Here is a 14,132-nt window from a genome sequence, read left to right on the forward strand (position 1 = left end):
GATCATGTGATAGATTCATACACTGAATAATTATTATAGTGGAGTAAGTTACATTTCCACCTATGAGTACACTTTATTATTTCTCTCTGGGTGAATTTCAAGTATATAGAAACACTACAGGCAGGATGCAGTACCTCAGATCCCCAGAACTTACTTATTTTACAACTGAAAATCTCTACTCTTTGACTAACAGTTCCTCATTTCCCCCTCCACCCAGCTCCTGGTAACAGCCTTATTACTCGATGGCTCTATGAGTTTGACAAGTCTAGTTTCCACATAGTGTCTGTCCTCCTTTGTCAGGTGTATTTAACTTGGCATAATGTTCTCTAGGTTCATTCATTTTGGCATAAATGCAGGACTCTTGATTTTTATATTTATAGATAAAGAAAAAATACTTCATGAATATACAGTATATAATAAATATTCCATACCACACTTTTGTTACCTATTCTTTTGTCAAGAGACATCGGGCCTGTGTCTATGCCTTGGCTACTGCAAATCCAGTCACACTCATGGGACTGTAGACATATCCCTGAAAAACTGATCGCTTTTCCTTTGGATATCTGTCAGAAATAAGTTTGACAGACTGTAGGCCTGTTCTATGTTAATTTGTTAAGGAACTTCCATTTTGTTTTCCAACATAGCAGTACCATTTACATTACCACCAACAGTGCAGTTAAGATTCCATGTTTTCTGTACTGTGCCTGTGTGTGTGCTTATTTTGGGAGGGACAGGAGTGGATAACAGAGAACCCAGCACTGGCCAGGCAGCAAGAGAGTTGCAGCTGCACCTTCTAGAGGACGAGCCTCCGGGCTGCAGATCACTGTGGTACCGCTGCCCTCTGATTCTCTGAGCCATCTTCCCCTACGTCACAGGACTTTATTACTCTTCTCAGGTTGGGCCCAGAGATCTCTATGGAGCAGGACCACATTATAACAAGCATTCTGCGATCTTAACCTTAGTACTCTTAATTTCCCAGTGGGCCTCAAACAAACTTACAAATTTTCATGGTGTCCAACAGAGTGTCCACAGAGCCCATGATGAGCCTTGAACCCTCTTATACAAACACAAAGCATTCCAAGCCCTGATAACTCACACATGAGGCAAAATCCAAAAGAGGACACTAAAGGATCCACAGACAAGACACCATATTTTCATTTACAGTGAGTGATCCAGGTCAAACACTGAAATCTCCAAAGACTATGAAATAGAGGGATAATTCCAATGATGTACATGGCCCACTGGGACCTCAGCATCTTCCAAGGAAACACTCCAGATTCTCTTGGTATCTTCCCAAATGCACATGAACCTTTCTTCACCGGCAACCCCAAGTACACAATGATACCAAAGTTGATGCAAAAAATGACCTGAGATTTTCCCTGTTACTCTATGGTGCCTGCCTGCTAAAAGAGCAGGGTGTGGAGTGGATGCTGGGGGCACCTGCTAGAACCAGCCCCTCAAGCCCAAGGCTCCCATCCTCCTGCACCCACAGGTGCCTGCAGGCTCAGCCCAGGCCACAGTTCTAACAGTGGAAAAGACTTCTCTTGGCTGAATTCCACATCCTTCATTGCTGCTCACGTGTGGTCACGAGTTGTCAAATCAAACCCCTGCAGGCAAGTGTCAGCCTCAGCACTGCTGTCCCGGGAGCATAAGCTAAGGCATTGGAACCTCAAACCATTCCATGCGGGCTCTCCAACAAACCTGCTCCCAGGTTCTCCAGCCTGAACTGAGACATTCTTTTCCAACAGATCCACACCTGCCTTGTCCCTGAAACTACACTTGGGATGGGCACACGCTCCATTCACTGGGCTCACCTTGATGCCCCCAAGTACTGCCACAAGCCTCCTGCAGACCCCACCAGGCTCCCTCCGCTTTCCCCATTTGTCTACCTCTCCTCCCTGCATGACTGGACTAAGCAAGACTAAAACGCACTGGGGTTTCTTGGCAAAGGGGATCACAAGAGGAGTGCCCACGAGCTACCACACAAAGGACACTGCACGTGCAGTATGAAAATCAAGACACTGGCCCTCCTGGGAAAGTCTGCCACCACCTGGGGACACTATGGAGTCCATGTACAAAGGCATTTGAGATGAGGACGACTCAAAGCAAGGGATCCAGGTCTCACTATCTGCTGTTTTCCCCATCCACACCTACTTGGAAGATATTCTAGCTCTTGGGGGGCGCGGGGGGCAGCGTCTCCTTCCTGGCCCATTAGGTTTGGGATTTCTGCTCATCCTCAGAGTACTGAAATCACAATCGCTGACACTGAGCACATGAACTCCTAGAAGGCAAAGCTGCTATTCACGATGGTGACTGGTCCCTGGATGGACAGAGCTTAGATCTAGGGGCTGCGGTGGACTAAACACAGCAGACTAAACATGGGGACATCTTAGACCACTGCTTGAGCACACCAGTTCTGTAGGGCTTTTCAGGACTTCCTATATATCTTGGTTCACCTTTTGAATAATTAAGTAGTCACATGGGGTAAAGATCAATTACAGCTGAAATGTCCAGGGACATGGGAAACATCTTCATCACCTGCCCTGTTCTCTTGGTCTTCCCTGAGGATTATTTCAGCCGAACCCATAGTCCTGCCATCTAAAGACATTTCCAGTATCAGGTACTGCAGCCACGTTGGGAAGAAGAGGAACACTATGAGCCCTAAAAAAAGAGGAACCACGAAGGACATGAAGAAGGGCATTAATTTCTGCTGATGGCAACTGATACAGAGGCAATAAACCTGGGTAACATGAGAGAGACTGTTAGGAGGGGATGGGGAGACCTCTCTGAGCCTAGACTTGAAGGGTGACAAAGGGCCTCAGCCAGGGTGACCTGAAGGTGAGAAAAGAAACTAAGATGTCAGACAGAAATGGTTTTGGTATTTGGAAACAGAGAAAAGGTAAATGAGACCAGGACAGACTGAACCATGAGCAAAGGGTCAGCTCCCAGGATGAGGCTGGAGACACTGACAGGGCCCTGAGCTTGACAGAGGGCTGAGGAGCCACAGCGAGGATTCAAGCTTTTGTCCCAGGAAAAAATGAAAGCCAGTGGAGGTCTGAACATCAGGATATAAAAGAAATCTCCCTTCAGATTTAGCCTTATTCATAGAAGTCATCTAATTCTGGGCCTGTGATCCTGCCTCCATCCTACAGTTTTCCTTTTCGTTTTTCATTGAGGGAGGACTGGGATCTACTTAAAATTCTAATTACTGCCAGACACTCCCTCCAAACCAGAACTGCCACACACAGACACACAGCCAATTTGGCTAATCATTTCAGGGGTCAGTGTTGCTCACGCTCAGAGTTTCTGGTATAGTCTCTCATCTCCATGTTACAAGTGGGCTCCTTCAGGCCCAGAGAGAAGCCGTTTATGAGAAGGTCTGAGCTGAGTGAAGAGAACAGGGTATAACTGAATAATGAAATGAGAGGCTGAAGGGCAAGGGAGCCAAGTTTGTCCTTCATGCCCATCCCATTTAACACCAGGAACATCTGTCATGTATCTGAGCAAAAGAAACTTTTCTTTCAAGATTGGGTCAAACTGATACCAAGCAGGTAATTCTTTATTAGAAGATTGCAGTAAAATATTTTTAAAATACAGAATAGCAAATGTATATCCACTGGTACAAAAAACATTGTAAGGGGTCAGCTTAGATATAGGATCTGACCAATCTTTTTCATCATGAATAGAGAGGCTCTGTTGGAAGGTTCAGGTCAATCCAGCCCATCCTTCCTCATTTGCACAGAGAAGTCAAAAAGAGACCTGAGGGAAACATCTTCATATCACCTCAAAGCTCACTTGTTTCCATGATCATAGAAAATGGAGAAAATAGACCATTAGACTAACCAGTTAAATTAGGTGCTTTTTTTTCTTTTTTTGAAAGGAAAGAATGAAGCATTTTATTTTGTTGGTTTTATAGTGTTACATGTTCTTTTATTTTCCCATTTCTCAGAGAAATGCCTTTAATTTCACAAGATCTAATGTCATACCTCTGTTATTCTCTGGTAAAGAGCTGAGACCAGAAATATCCGTTTGTGTGTGCACACATAAACACATACACACAATTCATGTGTTTGGTAAAACCACAGTTGAAAATATGTCTGTTTTATTACACGATGTCCCATACATAAAACCCTCCAAGATGTATTTCCCTTTGAATTCAGAGAAAGGGAGGCGAGGTGATCTTTGCTTATTAACTTTAATTTTTTCAGCTTCCTCATTTTTAAGTATTATAATGGGAGGATAATTAATTTATAATATTGTAATGGTTTTTGCCATACATCAACATGAATTGGACATGTGTCTCCCCCATCCTGAACCCCCTTCCACCTTACTCCTCACCAGATCTCTCTGGGTTGTTTCAGAGCTCTGGCTTTGGGTGCCCTGCTTCGTGCATCAAACTTACACTGATCATTCTATTTTACATATGGTAATATACATGTTTCTATGCTATTCTCTCAAATCATCCCACCCTCGCCTTCTCCCACTAAGTCCAAAAGTCTGTTCTTTACATCTGTGTCTCCCTTTGTTGCCTTGCATGTAGGATCGTTGGTAACATTTTTCTAAATTCCATATATATGCATTAATATACAGTATTTGTCTTTCTCTTTCTGACTTATTTCACTCTGTATAATAGGCTCTAAGTTCATCTACCTGATTAGAACTCATAAAGGAGGTGACATTTTTGCTAAGTATGGCACAAAATAGTCTAAGATGATTTACTACTTACCAAAGAAAATTTCAAATGTACAAGATGAAGGGAAGAAAGCACTCAGCCAAGGAATGAATCTGAAAAAAATTTGAAAAAAAAATTGTGAATTATTTTTAATCTAAAAATCTGGTGTCAAAGTTTAAAAAAACACTGAGAATAATCATATTCAAAAAAGGATGATAAAAGTAGAATACTGGAAACTAAAAAAGCTTATTTCTGAAGTTAAAAATGATTACAGAAACTGAATGAATTAAGACCTATTCCAAGCCAAAAAAAGCACCATACATGAAAGGAGAAAGTGTGAATCCATTATAAAAAAAAAAGTGTTCCTTTAAAAATGCTACCCAAAAGTGATACAGTGGATGAGAATCTGCCTGACAATGCAGGGGACATGGGTTCTACCCCTGGTTCAGGAAGATCCCACAAGTACAAGCAACTAAGCCTGTGCACAACTACTGAGCCTGTGCTTTAGAACCTGGGAGCCACAACTCCTGAGCCCATGGCGCAGAACCGAAGACAGCACAGCCAAAAAACTAATTAAAAAAAAAAGCTACCACAGAGTGACAGAGTCAGTCATTTCTTGCTCCAGGTGTCTTCCTCCCTGATCTCTATCTTATGATAGGACAAGGGAAGGGGTTCACTCACAACTCAGTGAATCAAGCCACTGCCCCAGGCTCAACAGGGTTTGCAAATGAAAGTCATCTTCTGCCACAAGTAATAAAAAAAGACACAAGCCTTATATATAGACAGGAGTTTTGAAATTCTCAGCCTCCTCTGTATAACTAAAAAAATCATCTGTATCCAAACAACTGGCCACACCTGGATCGAGCTTACCCCTCTGTTCACCTATCTCCCTATTTCATCTGAGTCTCCGTGTCTCTTTCTCTCCCCCTCTGCTCTCCTGCTGTTCCTGTCCTATTTCCTCCCTCACACGTGTCCTGTCTCAGGCTGCTGCAATTCGTTCCCCGTCGAAATGCTCTCTCTCTCCAACCTTCCTGAGTCTTTCAAAAATCCATACCTATGTCTGCCTCTTTCTTCCCCCATTTCGGCTCCCTCTCTGCGCTCCAGATTACTCCCCTTCTCTCGCTGTGACTCTCCCATTCTCCCGACTCTCTGGTAGGCCATGTGGCTATGCTTCCTTCCAGCCCTTTCTTCCTCTGCTCCTTACCTTTCTCTGCCAGCACCATGATAAAACCGGCCACCTCAGATTGAGACTTGAACCCTTGTGGCGGGACCCCAACCGGATGAAAACACAACTCCGGACTCTAACCCAAGAGGCCTGGAGTCAAACCTGGCCAAAACCTAGTTAGGGACTCTCCACCTCTGACGTCCCTCATTGCCGTTCGCCTCCCTGCTCCCATCACTGATACAGGGCAGTTCTCCCTATGCTGTTTACCAATCCCTGGAGATCTGGCTTTATAATTTATTAATACTTCTCTATTTTACTCACTTGGCTATTTTCAAGGCTTAACCTCTTTGACTTGACTATCCCTTTGCAAGTCCCTCAGCCATTCTCAGGGTTCCCATTGGTTCTCCCTGATGCTTTTCTCCTCAGTTTCAGTTATTTCTCTCAGTCTTTCTGACTCTGCTTCTCCTGATCCTCCTGCCTCCTGAATTTACTGAGTGGGCGACAGAACGAGACGCCCCGGGACCGGAAGAGCACCTTTTCCGACCGAGTTGAATAGGGCATGGAACAGCACTGGCTGTCACAAGGCTGGACCAGGTCACCTACCCTACGCGGGGTGAGGGGACGGGCTGACAGGAAAGGGGGTGCCTGCGGGTAGAAGGACCGGCCTCAGGAGACGCGAGGACAGAGGGGCTGGGAAGGAGGGGGCTCAGAGCGGGGCGGGCTCTCCGGAATCCCGGGACCAGGGAGAGGGCGCGGCCTCTCCGGGAGCGGGGGCGACGGGCTCTGCCTCCAGCGGTCGAGAAGGCGACGCGGCGGGGCGCGACTCCAACTCGCGAGAGAGGGCTTTACTTGGCGAGGCCAGAGGTAAAAAAGGGTTTTAAGCAGGAAAATGTCGCCAGAGGCGGTGTCTACGCGGACAGAGGGCCGAAACCGACTCAGAAACACTTCAAACCCAAACGAAAACATAACTGGGCCGCAACGGCAGCGGCAGCGTCTATTAGGGGCCGAGCACCGGGTGCCAGGGTTTTCAGGTCGCTGGCAATTCCCACACCATAAGGACGAGTGAGCGGGGGCGGAGGTGGGGATTGGAGGGGTGGCGAGCTCTGCAAACTTACTCTAGAAGTAATCTTAGGCGCCGCTCGGAGACATCGGCTCCGCGCTCTCCAATTTCCGGGTCTGTGTGAAAGGGCTTTTGGTATTCGAGCCCCGGCTTCCGACCAGGGGCGGGGCGAGCACCCGCTGTGCGCAGAGTTCGTGGGAGGGGCGGGCAGCGGAGGGGGCGGGGCCTGTTACCTTGACAGCATTAAGTTACCCTCTGTAACACTGCTCAGGTAAAAGCTTCAAGTTATGTAGGAAGCCAAGATACTTCCTCTTAAGACTAAAAGGGTTTATTCTCAATAAAAAGCTGTTTTTCACAGCATGGTGTGCTCAGATCCTGCTAGTGAGGTTGAAGCAATTCAGGGATCTGAGTACTTGGGCAGTTTTAAGAAACAAGAATGGGACTAGTCTCTATATTACGAACACAAAACTCTCCCTGGGTAGAAATGGGCTATTCCCTACTGACACCCTACAAAACAGCAAACACAGCATAGTGCTCAGTTCAACAAACTCAGGGTCAGTACCTGGGTGTCTGAGATGGAGGACTTAAGGGATGTGATCATTTGGGTCACTAACCACAGCCTTAAAAAGAGCAAGACAAAAAAAAAAGAGCAAGAGGCTTTATATGATTATAAACTGCGTTATTGTTTCTTCTATCCAACGTGTTTTAATTATTTCCCTATCTAAAATTATTTCCCTTTCTAAACCTTATATGCCGGAGAAGGCAATGGCACCCCACTCCAGTATTCTTGCCTGGAAAATCCCAAGGATGGAGGAGCCTGGTAGGCTGTAGTCCATGGGGTCGCTAAGAGTCAGACACGACTGAGCGACTTCCTTTTCACTTTTCACTTTCATGCATTGGAGAAGGAAATGGCAACCCACTCCAGTGTTCTTGCCTGGAGAATCCCAGGGACGGGGGAGCCTGGTAGGATTCTGTCTATGGGGTCGCACAGAGTCGGACACAACTGAAGCGACTTAGCAGCAGCAGCAGCAGCAAACCTTATATGCAGAGTACATCATGAGAAACGCTGGGCTGGAAGAAGCACAAGCTGAAATCAAGATTGCCGGGAGAAATACCAATAACCTCAGATACGCAGATGACACCATACTTATGGCAGAAAGTGAAGAGGAACTAAAAAGCCTCTTGATGAAGGTGAAAGAGGAGTGTGAAAAAGTTGGCTTAAAGCTCAACATTCAGAAAACGAAGATCATGGCATTTGGTCCATTCACTTCATAGGAAATAGATGGGGAAACAGTGGAAACAGTGTCACAGTTTATTTTTTGGGGCTCCAAAATCACTGCAGACGGTGACTGCAGCCATGAAATTAAAAGACGCTTACTCCTTCGAAGAAAAGTTATGACCAACCTAGATAGCATATTCAAAAGCAGAGACATTACTTTGCCAACAAAGTTCCGTCTAGTCAAGGCTATGGTTTTTCCAGTGGTCATGCATGGATGTGAGAGTTAGACTGTGAAGAAAGCTGAGTGCTGAAGAATTGATGCTTTTGAACTGCGGTGTTGGAGAAGATTCTTGAGAGTCCCTTGGACTGCAAGGAGATCCAACGAGTCCATTCTGAAGGAAATCAGCCCTGGGATTTCTTTGAAAGGAATGATGCTTAAGCTAAAATTCCAGTACTTTGGCCACCTCATGCGAAGAGTTGACTCATTGGAAAAGACTCCGATGCTGGGAGGGATTGGGGGCAGGAAGAGAATGATGACAGAGGATGAGTTGGCTGGACGGCATCACTGACTGGATGGACGTGAGTCTGAGTGAACTCCGGGAGTTGGTGATGGACAGGGAGGCCTGGCGTGCTGGGATTCATGGGGTCACAAAGAGTCGGACACGACTGAGCGACTGAACTGAACTGAAACCCAACTCTTTAAACAGTGACATAAAGGGGGTTGTATAAGCAACTCTTACAATGACAAATATCATTGTGTACGTTTAAGCTACAGAGAAAAATTAACTGATACATATACTGTGAAACGATTATCACAATGTTTACCTAACATCCATAATTTCCTATAGATAACCTAAAAAGAGACAGCAAAATAGGAGAAAAAAACATTTTTTTTCTTTTGATGCGAACTGCATTATTCTTTAAAATACTCTATTCTGTACTTTGGAGGAAGTGCTTAGTCACTCAGCTGTGTCGGATTCTTTGCGACCCCATGGACCATAGCCTGCCAGGCTCCTCTGTCAGTGGGACTCTCCAGGCAAGAATACTTGAGTGGGTTGCCATGCCCTCCTCCAGGGGATCTTCCCAACCCAGGGATCGAAGCCAGGTCTTGTGCATTGCAGGCGAATTCTTTACTGTCTGAGCCACCAGAGAAGCCTGACTATTAAGTATCTTTCCCAAAACTTGTTCAGGAAATTACACTAAATTAAATAATATCAATAATGTAACTTCAAGTTGATTATATGTTCAGTATGAACATAATTAGAATTTTTCACTTTATATTTGCAAGTTGTAATATATTTTAGGTCTTTATTTTCTAAAGTTATGACAAACCACAACAGCATATTAAAAAGGAGAGACATTACTTTGCCAACAAAGGTCTGTATAGTAAAGCTATGGTTTTTCCAGTAGTCATGTATGGATATTAGAGCTGGACCATAAAGAAGGCTGAGTGGTAAAGAACTGATGCTTTTGAACTGTGGTGTTGAAGAAGACTCTTGAGAGTCCCTTGGACTGCAAGATCAAACCAGTCAATCCTAAAGGAGATCAAGCCTGAATATTCACTGGAAGGGTTGATGTTGAAGCTGAAGTTCCAATACTTTGGTCACCTGATGTGAAGAGCCGACTCATTAGAAGAGACCCTGATGCTGGGAAAGATTGAAAGCAGGAGAAGAAGGGGATGACAGAGAATGAGATGGCTGAATGGCATCATCAACTCAATGGACATGAGTTTCAGCAAGCTCTGGGAGATGGTGAAGGACAGGGAAGGCTGGCATGCTGCAGTCCATGGGGTTGCAAAGAGTCGGACATGACTGTCCAAATGAACAACAACGTTCTCTCAAATGTGGGTAACAAAGTCTGAAAAATACAGTCTTCCGAAGATTTGGGATTTATGGATGAGCACCATACCCCCTGGTGTGGTGTGCTGCGATTCATGGGGTCGCAAAGAGTCGGACATGACTGAGCGACTGAACTGAACTGAACTGAACCATACCCCCATCAAATCATGGAATCTAATCAACATTTTGAGAACATTCAAAAATGGCAGATGTACTCGTTATTTTCCAAAACACATGTCAAAATATATCAGTCTTAGGAATATCTTCTTAGATGCCCTTCTAGTAGCCAACTCCCACACTTAGGTTTGTTTCAAAGAAGGCTGTTTGATTCAAAATCTCATACGCATTCTTTCCTTATTCAGTTCAGTTCAGTCACTCAGTCGTGTCCGACTCTTTACGGCCCCATGAATCCCAGCACGCCAGGCCTCCCTGTCCATCACCAAATCCCGGAGTTCACTCAAACTCATGTCCATCGAGTCGGTGATGCTATCCAGCCATCTCATCCTCTGTCATCCCCTTCTCCTCCTGCCCACAATGCCTCCCAGTATCAGAATCTTTTCCAATGAGTCAACTCTTCGCATGAGGTGCCCAAAGTACTGGAGTTTCAGCTTTAGCATCAGTCCTTCCAATGAATACCCAGGATTGATCTCCTTTAGAATGGACTGGCTGGATCTCCTTGCAGTCCAAGGAACTCTCAAGAGTCTTCTCCAACACCACAGTTCAAAAGCATCAATACTTTGGCACTCAGCTTTCTTCACAGTCTAACTCTCACATCCATACATGACCACTGGAAAAACCATACTCTTAACTACATGGACATTTGTTGGCAAAGTAATGCCTCTGCCTTTGAATATGCTATTTAGGTTGGTCATAATGTCCCTTCCAAGGAGTAAGCGTCTTTTAATTTCATGGCTACAGTCACCATCTGCAGTGATTTTGGAGCCCCCCAAAATAAACTGTGACACTGTTTCCACTGTTCCCCCATCTATTTCCCATGAAGTGATGGGACCAGGTGCCATGATCTTCGTTTTCTGAATGTTGAGCTTTAAGCCAACTTTTTCACTCTCCACTTTCACTTTCATCAAGAGGCTTTTGAGTTCCTCTTCACTTTCTACCATAAGTGTGGTGACATCTGCATATCTGAGGTTATTGATATTTCTCCCGACAGTCTTGATTCCAGCTTGTGCTTCTTCCAGCCCAGTGTTTCTCATGATGTACTCTGCATATAAGTTAAATAAGCAGGGTGACAATATACAGCCTTGACGTACTCCTTTTCCTATTTGGAACCAGTCTGTTGTTACATGTCCAGTTCTAACTATTGCTTCCTGACCTACACATAGGTTTCTCAAGAGGCAGAGCCAGGTGGTCTGGTATTCCCATCTCTTTCAGGATTTTCCACAGTTTATTGTGATCCACACAGTCAAAGGCTTTGGCATAGTCAATAAAGCAGAAATAGATGTTTTTCTGGAACTCTCTTGCTTTTTCCATGATCCAGCAGATGTTGGCAATTTGATCTCTGGTTCCTCCGCCTTTTCTAAAACCAACTTGAGCATCTGGAAGTTCACGGTTCACATATTGCTGAAGCCTGGCTTGGAGAATTTTGAGCATTACTTTACTAGCATGTGAGATGAGTGCAATTGTGCGGTAGTTTGAGCATTCTTTGGCATTGCCTTTCTTTGGGATTGGAATGAAAACTGACCTTTTCCAGTCCTGTTGCCACTGCTGAGTTTTCCAAGTTTGCTGGCATAGCATGATTAGAAGCTCCCATCACTATGACTTGGCACCTGGGATCCGTATGCAGTCCATCCCAAAGAATCATAAACTGAGCTTTCATCATGGCTAGGCTTCATGGTCAGAAACTGAACATTCTCATGATCAGATGGCTGAAGTCCTGATACCTGAACTCAATGTAAAGCTTTTCCCATACTCATTGCATTTGGGAGGTGTTGCTCCAGTATGTCCCCCAACTTGTGATCTTTGGGTAAAAGCCTTGCCACACACTTTACATCTGTGTGCTTTCTCTTAAGATAAACATTCTGCCATCTAGTGATAAATGAACAAAAACATGAAGCCTTGCCATTTTCACTGCAATTTAAATCATGATATATTTGGTATGTCTAAGGCACAACCTAAAAGCTATTCAAAATTTAGTTCATTCGTACTGTTTGGTGCAGTACACACAACTTGATTACTGGTGCAAGGGGGACCAATGAGAAAAGATTGCTCACATTCCTGGCACTGGTGATGAACTTTTTGAGAATGAGTAGATTTTCAATGGCTTGACCACATTCAATATCATCTGTGCTCAATCCAGTGTGAATATTCTCATGAAGCATAAGATGTGAACCACTGCCCAAAGCACTGCAACCTCAATTATATTTTCAAGGGCTCTCACCTCTGTACATCATCTGATGGCAAGTTAGGCTTGAAAGTACACTGAAGAATTTACCACACTCATTACATTTCTAATGTTTCTTTCCAATATGGATCATAAGGTATGCATTCAGACTAACTACTCTGAGACACTCACTACATTTGTAATGTTCTACTCTTCTATGAATTATCTGATCGTGAGGCTTCCACACACAAAAGTTTTGCCACACTCATGACATTTGTATAGTTTCTTTTGAACTCTGACAGTTAAAGATCAACATATATCACACTTGGATGATGTCTCTCATTTGTGGATTTTCTGATGTTTAGTGAGGTTTGAGGCCTGAGTAAAGGATTTTTCACACTCAAAACATTTGAAAGGTGTCTCTACAAAATGTACTGTCCGATGACTTGTAAGGTGTGATTTTCAACTGAAACACCTGCCACATGTTATATTTGTAAGGTTTCTCTCCTGTGTGTATTCTCCAATGAAGCTGAAGATGTGCTTTTTGACTAAAGGCTTTTCCACACTCATTACATTTGTATGATTTCTCTCCAGTATGAATTCTTTGATGCTTTGCAAGGTTTGCCTTTTCACTAAAGTCCTTTCCACATTGATTACATTTATAGGGTTTCTCTCCCTTTGGGATTTGAAAGGTTGTTGCTGAACGAAAAGACGCTGAGATTCTTGGCCTCTGGAGGAGAAGAATTCAATCCGGGGCGAGACACGAGGCTTGATCACTCAGAGCTTTTGTGTAATAAAGTTTTATTAAAGTATAAAGGAGATAGAAAAACCTTCTGACATAGGCATCAGAAGGGGGCAGAAAGAGTACCCCCCTGCTAGTCTTCAGCTGGATGTTATATAATCACTAGCAGTCTGTTAATGAAAGAAAGGAATGTCTTAAAACTCAGAATGGCACCAGGCCCCTCATCCATAAGATGCATTTTGGGATAATCTTGGCACCAGACAATTCATCCCGGGCCATAAAATGATTGACTTGAATTTTGTAGAAGGGCAGATTACCATACAAATAGTTTCATTTACATAGATTAGAGGAACAATATCTGAGTATAACATACTGGTTTGTCAAGTAGGTTCTGAGCCATTAGGTGGAACCAACTTCAAGACAGTCTGGGGTAAATGCATAGTACATTAACATCAGATCAGATCAGTGGCTCAGTCGTGTCCAACTCTTTGTGACCCCATGAATCGCAGCACGCCAGGCCTCCCTGTCCATCACCAACTCCTGGAATTCACTCAGACTCATGTCCATCGAGTCAGTGATGCCATCCAGCCATCTCATCCTATGTCGTCCCCTTCTCCTCTTGCCCCCAGCCCTCCCAGCATCAGAGTTTTTCCAATGAGTCAACTCTTCACATGAAGTGCCCAAAGTACTGGAGTTTCAGCTTTAGCATCATTCCTTCCAAAGAAATCCCAGGGCTGATCTCCTTCAGAATGGACTGGTTGGATCTCCTTGCACTCCAAGGGACTCTCAAGAGTCTTCTCCAACACCACAGTTCAAAAGCATCAATTCTTCGGTGCTCAGCCTTCTTCACAGTCCAACTCTCACATTCTTATGTGACCACAGGAAAAACCATAGCCTTGACTAGACGAATCTTTGTTGGCAAAGTAATGTCTCTGCTTTTGAATATGCTATATAGGTTGGTCATAACTTTCCTTCCAAGGAATAAGCGTCTTTTAATTTCATGGCTACAGTCACCATCTGCAGTGATTTTGGAGCCCAAAAAAATAAAGTCTGACACTGTTTCCATGGTTTCCCCATCTATTTCCCATGAAGTGATGG

At 44.3% G+C, this 14,132-nt stretch overlaps 1 long non-coding RNA gene across 1 annotated transcript; it reads right to left on the bottom strand.

Annotated features, from left to right (window-relative positions):
• Positions 1–2,453: 2,453 nt before the first annotated feature.
• On the bottom strand, positions 2,454–7,096 carry LOC129631920 (uncharacterized). The gene is made up of 3 exons (XR_008704230.1): positions 6,953–7,096; positions 4,727–4,785; positions 2,454–3,794 (listed from the first exon to the last, which is right to left on the bottom strand). It is a non-coding gene; the product is annotated as an uncharacterized LOC129631920 (long non-coding RNA).
• Between the last annotated feature and the right edge of the window lie 7,036 nt (positions 7,097–14,132).

The sequence above is a fragment of the Bubalus kerabau genome, chromosome 17, assembly GCF_029407905.1.
Source record: "Bubalus kerabau isolate K-KA32 ecotype Philippines breed swamp buffalo chromosome 17, PCC_UOA_SB_1v2, whole genome shotgun sequence".
In the NCBI taxonomy this organism is placed as follows: Eukaryota; Metazoa; Chordata; class Mammalia; order Artiodactyla; family Bovidae; genus Bubalus; species Bubalus kerabau.